General features: G+C 54.3%; 1 protein-coding gene across 7 annotated transcripts in view; it reads right to left on the reverse strand.

Annotated features, from left to right (window-relative positions):
* ZNF217 (zinc finger protein 217) overlaps nucleotides 1-15,086 on the reverse strand; it is a 37,799-nt gene that overhangs the window by 19,690 nt on the left and 3,023 nt on the right. Inside the window, exon 1 of one of the 7 annotated variants that reach the window (XM_062204384.1) lies at nucleotides 8,186-8,210. The exons of 2 other annotated variants lie outside the window; for them this stretch is intronic. The gene's annotated coding sequence lies outside the window, so the exon portion shown is untranslated. Of the gene's footprint in view, nucleotides 1-2,836; nucleotides 2,860-3,082; nucleotides 3,155-4,046; nucleotides 4,102-4,336; nucleotides 4,464-8,185; nucleotides 8,211-15,086 lie in introns of those variants that run through there. 4 more of the 7 variants (XM_062204380.1, XM_062204382.1, XM_062204383.1 and 1 more) reach the window with 4 other exon arrangements.

The raw sequence follows: 15,086 nt of genomic DNA on the forward strand, positions 1-15,086 counted from the left end.
TCTGCAACCGGGCTTTCACAATCTCCATCTTGATCTGAAGATTTGTTTAAATGTTTAATTAAGCAAGACAAAGCACTCCTAGTAGTTGAGTTTCTACTATTACTGCTACTTAACCAGGACAACTTTAAATATTTTTAAAAGATTTGACATAACTAACTATACACACACACATACAATTTCAGCAAACTTAAAAAACATTCTGTCTTTACTTGTACTGTTACAACTCTACACGTGTGTTCCTATGTGGGTACATAACACACACACACACAACACACATTGCACCCAGGCCCAGCACTCTATGCCACTCTAAGTTAAAAAGGAGCTCAGGAGGCACTGCCTGTCCAAGGCATGTGATCTTCCTTTAATTTAAATATTCTCCTCCCTATATTTTGCTGAAAAGATAACTAAGGTTGCAGGTCTGGCTCTTTCAGATCTGTTTATTTTCAAAATTAAGGGGGTGGGGGGATAAGTCTCAGCTAATAATATAATCATTATTCAGATGATTTATATGGAAAATTGAAAAAAACTTCTAATCCACTGATTAAAAAAAACCTCCTTCGGAGGTAACCAAATCGCCTTAAGTTATTTTGAAACAGGTAGGACAAGTAAAAAAATCATTTCTCCTAGTGCTGACTCACGAGCAGAGTTGATCTGTAGTCTACAGGGCCCGTCTACCCAACTACATTTTACATTCCAAAGGTCTGTACAAAAGCAGGAGGCCCACAGCAACACAACACTAAGAACCCATTACACACCATTACCCGACTCCAGGGCGGTTCTTAGCCAGGAAGCAGGGGTGCGCGTCGGTCCCAACAGCCCGGGGAAAGCTTAGAAACAAAGGCTGTGGAATTAAACTAATTCTCTCACACAACTTACTCAGCTGTCTCTTCAGGTTTGGTAATTTTATTTCTCAACTTTATCATAAAATTACCAAACTGGCCCCAAACTTCCAGTAACTCAGTCGCTACCCAGAGCAGGAAGTACTGGGGATGTTTGGAACAGTCAACAGATTCTCGAATGTAAAGTTCTTTAACGAGCATTCCAACGTAAATGGAACAGCGTAATCTGCGGCGGCACTGGCTCCCAGGGGCTCCCCCCAGCTTATCTGGAAGCGATGTGTGTGCCAGAACTGAGCTCACTCGCAGAAGCTGCGGATTTTAGGAAAGCGAGGTCCCCGTTCTGCCACTTCCTTGAAGTCAGATTTCTATCTCCCCTCGTGGTGGCAATTCAAAAGCCTTTGCCCCACATACCACTGCACAAGTATCTGACCGTGTTATTGGTGTGGGGGGCGGGGGCAGGGGACAACCCAGATCACCACCACCAAGAAGCAGGCCGTTTGGGGGAAAGTTTCCACGCTGCCCCCAGATGAGGCCGTCACGTTGCACCCGCTCGGGCTGCTCGCACCCTTTCCTGCTGTCTTTGTGTAATACATTCTTCCTTCCACGTGCATTTCAAACCAGCTAACGCCCCTCCCCCAAATCTGGAGATGAGGTGTGCAAATCAAGCCTCCCCATTGTCCCAAGTCTCATTTGCATGCGGTGGCCACTAAACCCTGTGCTGTTAACCCTTCCACGGTGCCGGCACCCCGCATCCCTGAGATTCTTGTACTATCACTGGGCTCCCAGCTCGGTGGCTCTTCCAAGGCCCCTTTCTTCTTAAATACCGCGGGAGTTTGCCATAGTCACCAGAGCCTCACTACGTGCGCTCTGTGCCGCTGAAGAACGTCAGCTTATACAGCTGTCTCTTGTGTTTCATTCCTACTGTGTAATAACCTCAGTGCTGTGGCGTCACCTTTCCCAGTCACAGGGATTAAACTCAAACAGTAGGAAGTCAGGAGTGAACCATTAAAAAAAAAAAAAGAACCTCAACTCCATTGTAGGCCATATTAGCATACTCGAGGTGGAGCACTCTGAACTGTATTTTTTGGGGGGGGGGGGCAAATAGAAATACATCCTCACATAAAACCTAACAAAGGCCCACTCACGCACTCCCAGAAGAGAGCCAGATACAAGGAGCTTCTCTTCAGGAAAGCAGCGTGTCTTAGGCAGTCAAGAGTCACTAAAGCTACTCCGAAGTTCTTATCAACCGCTACCGCGCCTGGGCCTGCGGGGAGCCCAGAACGCTGTCTTACAAAGTGGGCAAACAGCCCATCTCTGGGACCCCTGAGGCTCTCATCAAGCATCCTGGAATAGGCGCGCTCCAGGGCTGGGGAAGGGCAACCCCGCTGCGGCACGGACGGACGGTTTCAGAATACACGCTGCCCAGGGAGGAGAGACCTCGCCACCGCCAGCCAGTGCGTTCCTGGCCATTCCATCCGTCTACAAGGCGAGCTCCAAAACAAGCCCAGTGGAAGGGGTCGGGGCTCCGGTTCCTCCCGCCCCGGAGTTCCAGGGCCAAAAATGGAGGCTCACAAAGAGAACGCAAATCCACCCCCACCTGGGAGGGAGCCACTGCCCGCCCCCCCCCCCCCCCCCCCCGCCGCCCGGTACCTGGAAAAAAGGAGGAAAAAAAAAAAAAAAATCCTGTGCCATTAACGAAATCGAAAGACTCCTCAGGGTGAAGGGGAAAACTGGGGGGAGGGGCTTCCACAAGTTTTGGCCAAGTTTGCACCAGTTCCTTTTTTTTTTTTTTTTTTTTTTTTTTGAGTTAAGAAGTGAAAGGGAAGAACGCGAACCCAAGACAAGATAACTGCTAAACTCCGATCGCACGAGCTGCTAAAAAACAGCAAAGGTCAAACGGGAAAGGGCCGAGAAGATAAAAGGCTTAGCACCAGCCGGGCGCCCAAGTTCCGCGTCCTCGCCCAGGAGAGGCACCATCTTCCCCACTTCCTCCTCACCCCAAATCACTCCGGCGCCGTCCACACGGCCGGGGACGCCGCGGGAGCCCGCACCCCGGCGGCGCGCTCGCCTCGCGTCTTCAGGACTCCCCCGGCAGCAGGCGGGCCGCCCCCGGCCCAGGTGCGGGGCCTGCGGACCCCGGCCCGGCCCTAGGCCGCGAGCCCCCCGGGCCCTCGGGCGGGGGCTTCGTGCCGTGTCAGTCACCCCGCCGCCCCCGGGGCCGCGCAGACGTTCGTGGAACCCACCTGAGCGGCACCAAGACCCGCGCCTCCGCCCCGGACGGCCCGAGGGACCCCAGACCCCGCGGACCGGAGGGGAGCCGGCCGGCACGCGCCCCGCGCCCCCCGGGCCGAGGCTGCGGGGGCCACCCCGCCCCCACCGCCTGGGCGGGGGGAGGGGCGCGGAAACACTCCCCCTCCCCAACCCGCCGCGCACCGCCCCGGGCGTGGCCAGGCCACGGGGGTCCCGACCTCGCCCCACCCCCACCCGCTCCGAGGGGGGCGCCGGCCCGCGACCCCCGCCCGGGACCCCCAGCAGCGCCCTCCCGGCCCGCGCGCGGATGCCTCCTCCGCTCGGCGCCTCCTACCAGAAACTTCCCTTTTTTTTTTTTTTTTTTGAAAAAAAAAAAAAAAAGGAAGAAAGGAAAGAAAGAAACACTTTTCGGCTAACATTTCCATCCTGCCCGCCCCGCCGCCCCCAGCCCCGGGAAGCCGCCCCGTGGGAGCCGCTGGGGGCATCCGAAGTTGTTGTTTTTTTCTTTTGGCCTTTTAAATCTTTTTAAAATTAAAGTAGAAAATGTAGAAAGAAGAGAACAAAATCCACCTTATCACACACCTCCAGGACTCGCAGCCCCGTGCGCAGCCGCCGCCGGGGATGGGCAGGCGCCCCGGGGCTCCCGGGGACGCGCTCGGGGGGCGTCCGGGGCCCGGGGGGGGGTGGGCGCGGGTCGGCGGCCGGGCGCGGCCCCTCCCGCGGCCCCCGCGGACGCGCCCTCCGCCCGGCCATTGTTCGCGGGGGCCGCCCGGGAGGACGCATTGTTCGGGTCGTCCCCACCTCGCCCCGGCCCCTGGCGGGGGGACCCCCGCGGCCGCCCCCTCCCCGGCCCGGGCGCCCCCGCCCCTCGGCCCCCGGCCGCGCTGGACGTGGCGCACGGGCGGGCCGGCCGGGGAGGGGGCGCCCGCGAGGGCCGCGCCGGGCGCGCCCCTTTACCTGCGGCGGCGGCTCGGCCGAGTCCTCGCGCGGCGGCGGCCGGGGCGGACTGAGGCGGCCGGCGGCCGCCGTTTGAATGGAGGGCGAGCGGCGGGGGCGGGGAGGCTCGGCCTTTTGTGCGGACACCTCCCGGCTTCCGCGCCCGCACCGGCCCCCCGAAACACGCGGGGCCCCCCTCCGGGCGGCGGGGCCCCCCATGCCCCGGGGGGCGCCTCGGGGACCCTCCCCCGGAGAGCGAGCCCCCCACCCCCCGCCACCCCCGCCCGGAGAGGGTAGGGGGCCGGGCTCACCTCGGGCGCGGGGCTGAGGTGAGCGGGGCGGGGGTGCGCACGGGGGGCGGAGGCGCGGGCGCCCCCTACTCGTCCGCGCGCGGACAGTGCAGGCGCGGGGGGTCCCTAGAGCCGCCGGGTCGCGGCGCGTCCGGCGCAGGGGGACTGTTGGGTCAGAAAGTGTTCAGGGAGCAGCTGTTGCGCCCTCCCTCGGCCCCGCCGCTCGGCAACGCCCCGCCTCCGGCCGCCACCGGCCGCTCGGGGCCGCCCCGGGCCCGCCCCCCAGGCTCACGTGACGCGCGCCGGCGCGCCCCCGCCCCGCCCACCGCCGCAGGCTCCGCCCCGGAGCGCGGGCGCGCGCCCGGCGGCCGCCGCGCATGCGCGCGCCTCGCCCCCGCCCCCGCCGCCCGCCTCCCGCCATCCGGCTTAACGTGGCCCGCTCGCGCCGCGGCCGTTCCGCTGACAGGTAGCCGGGGAGGGGGCGGCGAGAGCAGTGCGCAGGCGTGGGCCCGGCCCTCTCGCCGCCTCCCCCGCCCTCGCAAGGTGCGCCCGGCGAAGGGCGGGGCCGGCGGGCTAAGCTCCTGGGTCGTCCAGGCTCTCGGACAAAAAAAAAAACCTTTTACCCTGGCTTGGGCAGAACACAGCTGTGCACGGGAAAAATAAATAATAAACTAATGAGCACTTTTTCTGATTTTTCTTCAAATGTGGAGGAGGCTGGCTGAAACGACATCACCAAGCTTTTCCCTCAAGTTGGCGTCCTGTAATTGTTTGATTTTGTGTCCTCGCCTCGGATTTCTGAGTTGGCCCAGGTTCCAAGAATCCGCTCGGATGAAGCCGGGCTTACCGTGGGGACCAAACCTAAACCCACCCCAGCAGCCTCTCCCGGCCCCGGGCCGCAGCCCGCGGGCTTCCCACCGTCCGCGCCCTCAGAGAAGCGAGGGCGGACGGGGAACGCGGCCCAGGGCCCCACGGCCCGCGCGACGGGGAACGCGGCCCAGGGCCACACGGCCCGCGCGACGCCCGCGCCCCTCCCGTGCCCGCGCCGGGATGCGAATAACGCAGGTGTGCACCGGCCCACGCCACGGAGACACGGCCGAGGTCTCGGTGCCCTTCAGGCCGTCCCCGCTGCAGAAACGTAAAACCAGAACGGCGTTGGAAACATCTAGTTCCTAGAGCGAAAGACCAAAAAAGAGCCGGAAGCGATGAGCGCCGCGGTCCCTAACACGCGGGACGGGGATGAGGCGCGGCTGCGGGTGGGGGTGCCGGCGTCTCACGCGGAGCCACTCGGCCCACGCGCGGCCCGGCTCGTCTTCGGTCGAGAGGAAGCGCATCGCTGGCCCCTCGCACTGAGCTGCCGAGCGGCGCCGGAGTGGACTCCTGGGCCGCACTGATGTCCGTGTCACTCAAGCCCCGGGACAGTACTGATCCCCCCGGGGAGCTGATGCAAACTCGGCCTTCGCTCACCCCACGCCGCGAGCACGAGTGGCCGTGGGCCGCGCCCGCCAGCCTCGCTGCACCCGTTAACGGATAACCTTTGAACTCCGAAAACCTTGGAGGCCTGAAAAACCCAAAACCCGCCCAGAGGAGCGGTCCAGACTCGGCGGCGGGGCAGGGGGAGCGATCAAATATTTTGACAAGCCGAGGACAATGGGGCTGCGGACCCCGGCCGCCCCCGAGCTACCATCTTGTGTGCGAGATAGCATCCCCCGGCTGGGGACGGCCCGGGGAGGGCTCGCCTTTCAATCCGAAGGAGTTGTATTGGCCGATCGGCCCGCCCAGTTTTTATACGCGAGCCTTAACGGTGGAGCAAAGGGAATTACAAAGAACCTTTACTCCTGGAGACTCGCCTACCTAACTGGGAAATCGTTGCGAAATCCTGCAGGTGCCTGGCCGCTGAGCCGCCCAGGGGGCGACCCGCCTGCCCCCAGAGCCCCCTACCCCAGGTTCACTTGCAAGGCAGGTGTCGTTCACAACCACGTTAAAAAAAAAAAAAAATGGCAACTCTCAGAGTACATCGGGAACGCCTGCTACGACCCCAGGAGGCGCACACTGGCAAGGGAACCTTGCTCTGCATCACCCCTGGCTCCGCCCACGCAGAACCCGGCTCGGCCGGCACCCCCGGGCCCGACGGCCCCCAAGGAGTCGGGAGCCACTGACACAAAGAACGGACCCAGGAGCAACCTCCTCCGAGGCCAGCCCGAGCCCCTGCACTTGGGACCCCCAGAGAGGGCAGAAAAGCACCCCCGGGCCTATCAGCCACACCTCCTCTATCACAGCCCTCCCTGAGACGTGCTAAAAGTCACGCCATTAGCTCTGGTTTCATCCCGCACTTAGCCCCCATCCTGTTTTCTATCCGGATTCTGCCTGTCCCAAGATTCCCCCATCTTAGCAACCAGGACGGCGGCAAAAGACAACCTTTCCTATTCGCTGTAGTTAATATTTATTGGAATCATCGCTTGAGCCTCAGCCTTAATTAGAACGGAATGCGGTATGATCATCATTTTTCCCGCGGATCACTACTAGACAAAAACAATTTGGAAATTCTGTAAACCCCTGGAGCGCCAACAAAGATACTGTGCGTAAAAGAATTCAGTGTTCGGAGCAGGAAAACCTGAAAAACTACAGTGAGGAGTTAGCAGGAAAAGAGGAGAAAGGCAAACCTGCCAGTCTTTGCAAAGTACAAAGGACATTGGAGAAGGACGCAGGGGGAGCCCTGTTCACAAGACTCAATGCACTCAATTAAGAAGGGATCACAAACAGCCCCGGGGACACCAATCTTGTCTCCTCTACATTCAGGCTCAAGAACCCAGACGAGTCACCTCTGAGTGCCCAGACTCTCTATAAAATATCAGTGATGTCCGATTAAAAAAAAAATATGCAGAAGTTACCTTTCAGAAGTAAAGGCGGTGTCTGGAGCTGGGAACTCCCTCTCCAGGTAGCCGCCAGAACACCTGGCTAGGAACAACACTGGAGAGATGTGACTGTTGGTTTTTATAAGCAAACTGAAAAGGGAGGGGCCAAGAGGGAGGCTCCTTTCAAATAGAGGTTCTGATAAAAGCCTGGCTTGATTAGATCAATCAGTGGGAATCTTTCATTTTAGCTGGATCAGTCCTGATGATACTTTTGATGCCGTGCCCCTCCCCCACCCCGGCAAACACAGCTTACACTTAGGTCTTCTAATATTCTGGATGGTTCTCCAAGTTTCTAACATGTCACTGTAAACTATCTTAGAAATCCCAAGGGGCACATGGAACGAGGAGCACCTCTGGAAAGCTCTCAGCACCCCCGGGATATTCCGAACAGGGAGCTCTGGGAAGAGGGAAGGCAGGGACGGGCAAAGATACCGCCATTTACTGAAATCCCGTTAGGAGTTGAGCATCTGAAACCCAAAATGCCACAAAATGCGAAAAGTTTTGAGCTTCAACATGAGAGATAGCAAGCTGAGAATCCCACACCTGACCTCCTTTGACCACAGTGAAAAAACCTAGGCACAATTTTATATATATATATATATATATATATATATATATATATATATAGCTATTTGTATAAAGCTTTTGGAATATAAATGGATTTCCTGTTTACTTGTGGGTCCTATCCCCAAAATATCTTATTCTGTAGATGCAATATTCCAAAATAAAAGGTCTGAGATTTGAAACAATCCTGGTCCTTAGCATTTGGGAGGGGTCTTCACCTGTACCACCATCCTCTCAATGCATGGAACCATCTTCCTTCCACGCCCGTAAGCCAAACGCTCTAAGTCAAATGATGATAGTCCATCGTCATCTCTCCCACACACACACAATTCAGCAAGCTCTGAAGTCCCTCTCTTAGCCTGTGTCAACAACAGAGCCATAGTCCTCCACTTACCTTCATCATAACGCAAGCCTACCCCAAGGCATGACCACCGTCTTCCTCCAGACGAGCAGAGAGCAAAGTGTGCCCAGATTACTCCCAGCTTCTTCCTTTCTAGGTTTGCCTTAATGCCTTCTCCGCCCATAACCCAAGAGGCCTTTTAAGGAGGATCTCAAATCCCGCACCGCCCTACTTAATGGCTTCCTATTGCCTTGAGGGAAACAGAACAAGCTCCGTAGTTTATCTCATCAACCTGGTGAACATGGCCCCTGCCTCACTCTCCAGCTGTGAGTCTGGGCACACCCCTCACTTGGCGCCCTGACCTTGAGCTCGGGCCTGACCTGGAGCCTTCAGCCCATGCCTCCCTTGGCCTACCACCTCCGTATTCTCTCCAGGAAAGCAGCTTTCCTGCCTTTCCTAAAAAAAAAAAAAAAAAAAAAAAAAAACAATTTATGGGGCTCTAATAGTCCACTGGGTCATACAGATTGAATATGTATATCCCAGATATAGATATCTACAATTAAAATAGTATAAATAAATATTTTCAAAATAACCTAATTCTACCTCTTGAGAGCTGCCTAATCCTAGATTATTCAATCTCTCTTGGGTTTCACTTTCCTTATCTATAAATGAGGATGCTAAACATGATGAAGTTAATTATAACTGTATTACTTACATAAATCATAAAATGTTTATATCTCTATGGGACTTTGCAGAATTCAAGGAGACTCACTGTACAAAACTCGTAAATGTAGAGTTTTGGGTAGCTGGTCCTGCTGAAGACCTGGGAGTCGGAACAGGAAGCAAAGTAACTGAAATCTATCAGGAGGGAGACAGTTTATTTGCAGGCCTGAGACACTGGGGAGGACACCCGCTGTGTTGGATTGGGCCCCCAGGAATTAGGTAGCAAATTCTATGCTGGGGGCCAGCACATGTCCCTTTCAGAGGGGACCCAAGAGGAGAAGGCCCGAGAAGGAAAGACCTGGAAGGCAGCCAGTCTCATGAGAACAGGGGGAGTAAGGAATGGAGGCGAACGGTGGCCAAGGTGCTGGGACAGTCAGTTCAGTTCTGCATCTAACTCTGCCAAGCTGCAGGACTTGGTACGTGGGAACATCCTCCTAATTTCTCCCCGTCCTCACCTGCTGGTTCTTTCTCCTCTCCTGGACCCCCAAATGTTGATGTGAGTGCCCCAGGTCCCACGGCTGGCACCTCTTTTCTGTTCGGGCAATTTCCTGCTGTTAATTACAGCCCAGCAAAACTGCCCCCTCCACTCCCAAAACACATTTCCAACTGCTGACTGCATCTGCCAAGTCCAAGGTCCTGTCTCCGTGCTGTTCTTCCGGCAGACATATACAGGGCCACCTCTCTGAGCAGCCACACACCGATCTCGTCAAAAGTCAGGCCTGATTATGTCACGGCCCGGCCTAATCGCCCCTCCCCCCACGGCGTGTCTCAGATTAAAAACAAAATCCTGATAACATGGCTGGCATGTTCACGCAGGCCCTGCTAAAACTCTGGATTGTTTTCCAAGAGCACGGGCAAGCCAGTGAGAGGAATGCAAGTAAAAAGTGAAAGCAGCATTGGACTTCAGGACCGGCTTTCTCCCTCAGATGATGGGCCTCAAGGTGTCACAATCCTTTTACTGCAAGCTGGCATTTTCCTCTCTCTGTCCCAACAGGACAATCCCAGAAGTCAAACTGCTGCTGATCCACGTGCTCGGCGCCCCCACCCCTAATCTCGTCAATCTCTATCCCTTCAGTATTGCCCCTTCCTGAAAAAGAGTAAGCTGGACCTCAGGATGGTCAAGTACCTGCCTGAGATCACACAGCTAGCTTCTTTCCCTGCCTCCCGTCTGAACCCAGCTCTGTCACCAACCAGAAGTTCCTTAGGTCTAAAAATCGGCACTGGCACCTATTGCTGTTTCCTGAACTCTCACCACTCAGCTGTGAGTCCTCAGGGGCCAGGCTCAACCCTCTTCCCCCACCTACCTCCCCTCCCCCTCGCTGGAACAACTCCATTTCCCTGGGCTTGCCCTGGGGCCAGTCTCCTCCCACCTCCCAGTCACTCGCACAGTTCTTGGTGTCTCCGTGTCCCTGGGTCTCTTCTCCCATAGACTGCGGAATCTCCTTAGAAAGTGGGGAAGAGAGGCCACGCAGATTTATGTCCTAGCAATCAGCAGAGCGCTTTGTGCCCAGAGCTAGCTGGCAATAAATGTTTGTAAAGTTAAAATGTCCTGGACATTGTAGCAGTCTCCCTTCCACTCCCTCGCTCCTGGCTCAGCAGTGGATCTTACAGATCCTGTAACTCCAGGATCTTCCAAAGGCACCCTCTCCCTCCACTCCCACTATCCCTGAATCCTAACCCGTGCCATGATCTCATAACCCATTCTCCTCTGTCTTCTCCAGAGCGCAAAATTCTGTTTCCCAACCCCACTAATAATCACCCTGCTTACTTTCTTATGTGCAAATCTCCTGTTTTACCAAAATCAGTCTTTGTTCCAGTTCCTTCTTACAAGGCAAAACCACACCCTGACTCCAGCCAACCTTTCAGCCTGATTCATTCAATAAATATGTATTGACTACTCTTTCTGGTAAGCATGTGTCTAGGTAGTAATTAGAATGAGGCACAAAACAAATGGAATTCCTGCCCTCGTATAGCTTCTATTTTAACAAGAGAAAGACATTAATCATTTAAACACACATAAATAAACATGTAAGTACAGTATTTACCCTAGAGAAATCATCACTTATATGCACAAAGGATCATACACAAGGATGTTCACTGTAGCACTGTTCATAAACATGAAAAAATGAGAAACAGCCTACATGTCCACCAAAAAGAAAATAAGCAATACTACAGCCACCTTTTGGGACACAAACACCAGTTGTAAAAAAAGCTGTGCTGCATTTATTCATGCGAACAGATCATCAAAAGGAAAAAAAAATCAAAGTACAAAAAGCTAGTACATTTTTGTTTTAAAATACACACAAAATATATAATCTAAAGGAATGCCTGTCTATTGTACATATACATATACACAGAGCGAGACCAGAAATCACTGTGTAAATGCATCAAGAAAAGTTGGAGAGGCTCACACTAAAAGTTATTAATTCTCTAATATGGACAAGGACACTTGTTGGATGCTAAATGCTTGCTCTTTTTATATGTAAAACATTCAGATTTTTATATGCAACCCATAGAATTAGAGATCAGTTGCCTACAAACATATAATTACATGAAACAAGCCGGGCACAGAAAGAGCAATATTTCTGATCTCATTTATCCATGGAATCGGAAAACAGAGGGCTCCCGGTGGGAAGGAGACGAGGTGGGCTCAGGCACTGGGGGCACCGTGGGGAGAAGTGAGCCCTTAGCAGCAGTTAAGTCCTGCAGCTCCATCACACAGCACCAGCGTGCTTCCTCACAGCGCCTTGTCGACCTGAAGACTGCTAGGCGAGATTTCAAATATTCTTAACCACACACAGGAAAATATATCAGGTGGCGGATATATTAATTAGCTTGATGTAATCCCTCCACAACGTATACCCCTATTAAACCACACTGTACCCTATAATGTATATAATTATTATTTGTCAATGAAAATAAATTTAAAAAAAAAAAAAAACGCCTACCATTTCACAGTGTTAAAGGGTCTGGGGAACAAGAAATGTGGAAAATTGTTCATGTTTCCATAATTCTAGACTTAACTCTCTCCTGGCTGTTCTGGCTTCTGCCCCACCCTGGACCCCAAAGCGCAAACCCAAGCAAAGCTCAGACTGTAACCCCCAGCACCTGGCGGCCACCTCCTTCAGCCCCTGTCTCCGCTGCCCAGTGCTCCTTTATGGGACACTGGCTGGACCACGCCTGGCTCTGGATGTGGGCATTTGTCTCATTTGTCAGCACTGCCGACCCCTCTCTGTGCTGGAAAGGTGCCCAGCTCGCAGGAAGTACTCTGGTGTGTGATCCATCTCCTTAGCTAAACATGCCCCTGGAGTCCCACAGTCACTCACTCCCTCCCTCTCTCACTCAGCACATAGGTGTGACGCACCTGCTGTGTGCCAGGCACTGCTGTAGGGGCTGGGGAGGCCGCATGGTGGGTTGGAGGATAAGTGCTATGAAGAAAGAAAAAGAAGACAGAGGGGCTGGGAAGTGTGGCGGGGTTGGTGCTAGGAGTGCTGTTAAATAGCCTGGTCCAGCAGGTGGGGGATGGCCATGCCGCCATCCCATGTGGGCACCAGTTTGCACTCCAGTGCTCCACTTCCGATCCAGCTCCCTGCTAATGGCCAGAGAAAGCAGCAGAAAATGGCCCAAGTACTTTGGCCCCTGCCACCCACACATGAGACTCAGATGAAGCTTCTGGCTCCTGGTTTTGGCCAGGACTGGGTCAAGCTGCTGTGGCCATCTGGGGAGTGAACCAGTGGACAGAAGATCTCTCTCTCTCTCTAACTCTGACTTAAATCTTAAAAACAAAAAACCTGGTCTTGCAGAGGCTTCACCATGGAGACCTCAGCTAAGTTCTAAAGGGGTGACGGGGAGCCACGAGGTGTTCTGGAGTGAGAGCGTTGCAGCCTGGGGAGGCAGGTGAGCTGGTAGGTGAGGAGCACTGTGACCGCATGGGAGACCAGAGCATTGAGCCTTCCGATTTTATTCTGAATGAACCTGACACTGAATAGTAAAATGAGCAAAATGACAACCTGACTCTGACTGAGCAGCTTATGAAACCATGATATAACCAAGAGCACTCCTACAACAGTCACGTCACGGAAGCAGTGTCCTTCCCGAAACCACGCAGGTACCGCGGCGAACGCACACTTCCAGGTTGCTTTGACAACAGTAGTCATGGTAAGAAGAGGAACAACAAGGGGAGAAAAAAGGCGACTTACGGGGCCCCGCACGTGCTGCAGGGCCAGCCCGGGGTCTGTTTATCCATCCTGTTAGCTACTCCCCTGGAACCTGCTACTCGGGCACTTCCGAAAGTTTACAGAAAACAGAATTCATGGAGACGCTTATATTGGTACAAAAACATTTGAAATACTTGTGTCGTTTTCACAACATGTATTTTCGTGAACTTTTTGAAGAACTCTCATATCCATGGGTTTCAAAATTATTTTGTACTCTGGCACGGTGTGGCTGAATGGTAAGGCTGCTGCCTGCAGAGCCAGCATCCCATATGGACCCCGGTTCTGAGTCCCAGCTGCTCCACTTCCCATCCAGCTCCCTGCTAATGCACCTGGGAAAGCAGCAGAAGACGGCCCAAGTGCTTGGGCCCTGCACCCACGTGGAGACCCGGAAGAAGCTCCTGGCTCCTGGCTTTGGCCTGGCCCAGCCCGGGGCCAATGCAGCCATTGGGGAGTGAGCCCGTAGATGGAAGATCAATCTCTCTCTCTCTTTCTCTGTAACTCTGTTTTTCAAGTAAGTAAAAATAATTCTTAAAAGGGGGGAGGGGGCTGGCGCTGTGGCATAGTAGGCTAAGGCTCTGACTGTGGCGTTAGCATCCCATATGGGCGCAGGTTCATATCCCAGCTGTTCCTTTTCCAATCCAGCTCTCTGTTATGGCCTGGGAAAGCAGCAGAAGATGGCCCAAGAGCTTGGACCCCTGCAACCACATGGGAGACCCGGAAGAAGCTCCTGGCTCCTGGCTTTGGATCAGATCAGATCAGATCAGCTCTGGCCCTTGCAGCCATGTGGGGAGTGAACCAGCAGATTAAAGAGCTTTGTCTGGGGCCAGCGCTGTGGCGCAGCGGGTCAACACCCTAGCTGTGGCACAGCGGGTTAACGCCCTGGCCTGAAGCACTGGCATCCCATATGGGCACCGGTTCTAGTCCCGGCTGCTCCTCTTCCAATCCAGCTCTCTGCTATGGCCTGGGAAAACAGTAGAAGATGGCCAAAGTCCTCGGGCCCTGCACCCGCGTGGGAGACCCGGAAGAAGCTCCTGGCTCCTGGTTTCGGTCCTGGTTTCGGATCGGCACAGCTCCGGCCATTGCCACCATCTGGGGAGTGAATCAGCGGATGGAAGATCTGTCTCTACCTCTCTCTGTAACTCTGTCTTTCAAATAAATAAAATAAATCTTAAAAAAAAAAAAAAAGCTTTCTCTCTCTCTCTCTCTCTCTGTAACTCTGAAATAAATAGATAAATCTTTAAAAAAGAACCCAGAACTTTTAAAAAAATTATTTTGTAGCAAAAAAAAAGTTCTCTATCCATTTTCCCACAAACCTGAAATTCTTCATTATTTAGGACCAGTTACAGACGAGGAGACGGAGGCCGTCAGGAGCTAACTTTCTGCCTTGCCACCCTCTCCTGAGCTTCTACAACCAGAACGGAGTGGTCTCTTAGCACCATCTGATCCCAAAGCTGCCTCTCGCCATTCTCTTTGTCCTAAGTGGTTGCCCTTGGCCTCAGAGGCATCGCAAATAACCGTAGGGGTCACGGATGGAGAACTTCCTCCAGGCCAAGCTCCAGACGCCCTCCTTGGGGTGCCCAGGCAAGTCAGCATGCGTGCCTCCCCCCTTAGAAAGTGCCTCTCAGAGCCCTGAACTTGCAGGGGTTCAGAGGCTGAGCACTTGAGACCGGCTCCTTTCTGGGCTCAAACCAAGCCTCCATCACCCAGTTGTCTCCTTTGCCAGCCGGCCTGAACCGTCTTTGCCTCTGTTTTCCCATTTGCAACAGATGGAGGTAACACAGTGCACTAACAGGTGTATTTGGGAGGAATAAGTCGGTCCTCACTCCTAACACGCATTAGAGAGATGGGGCACACAGCAAGCACCCAAGTAAGACACAACAAACCAAGGTGGGACACCCACAAACATGTTCGTAGCCCAGGCAGGGTGCTCACCAACCATGGGCCGGAACAGGAAAGCAAAGGTGCTTCTCTCAGGTAAGGGAGCCAGGTTTGTCCACCCCAGAATCCCAGCAGCT

Source organism: Lepus europaeus, chromosome 10 (assembly GCF_033115175.1).
Source record: "Lepus europaeus isolate LE1 chromosome 10, mLepTim1.pri, whole genome shotgun sequence".
In the NCBI taxonomy this organism is placed as follows: domain Eukaryota; kingdom Metazoa; phylum Chordata; class Mammalia; order Lagomorpha; family Leporidae; genus Lepus; species Lepus europaeus.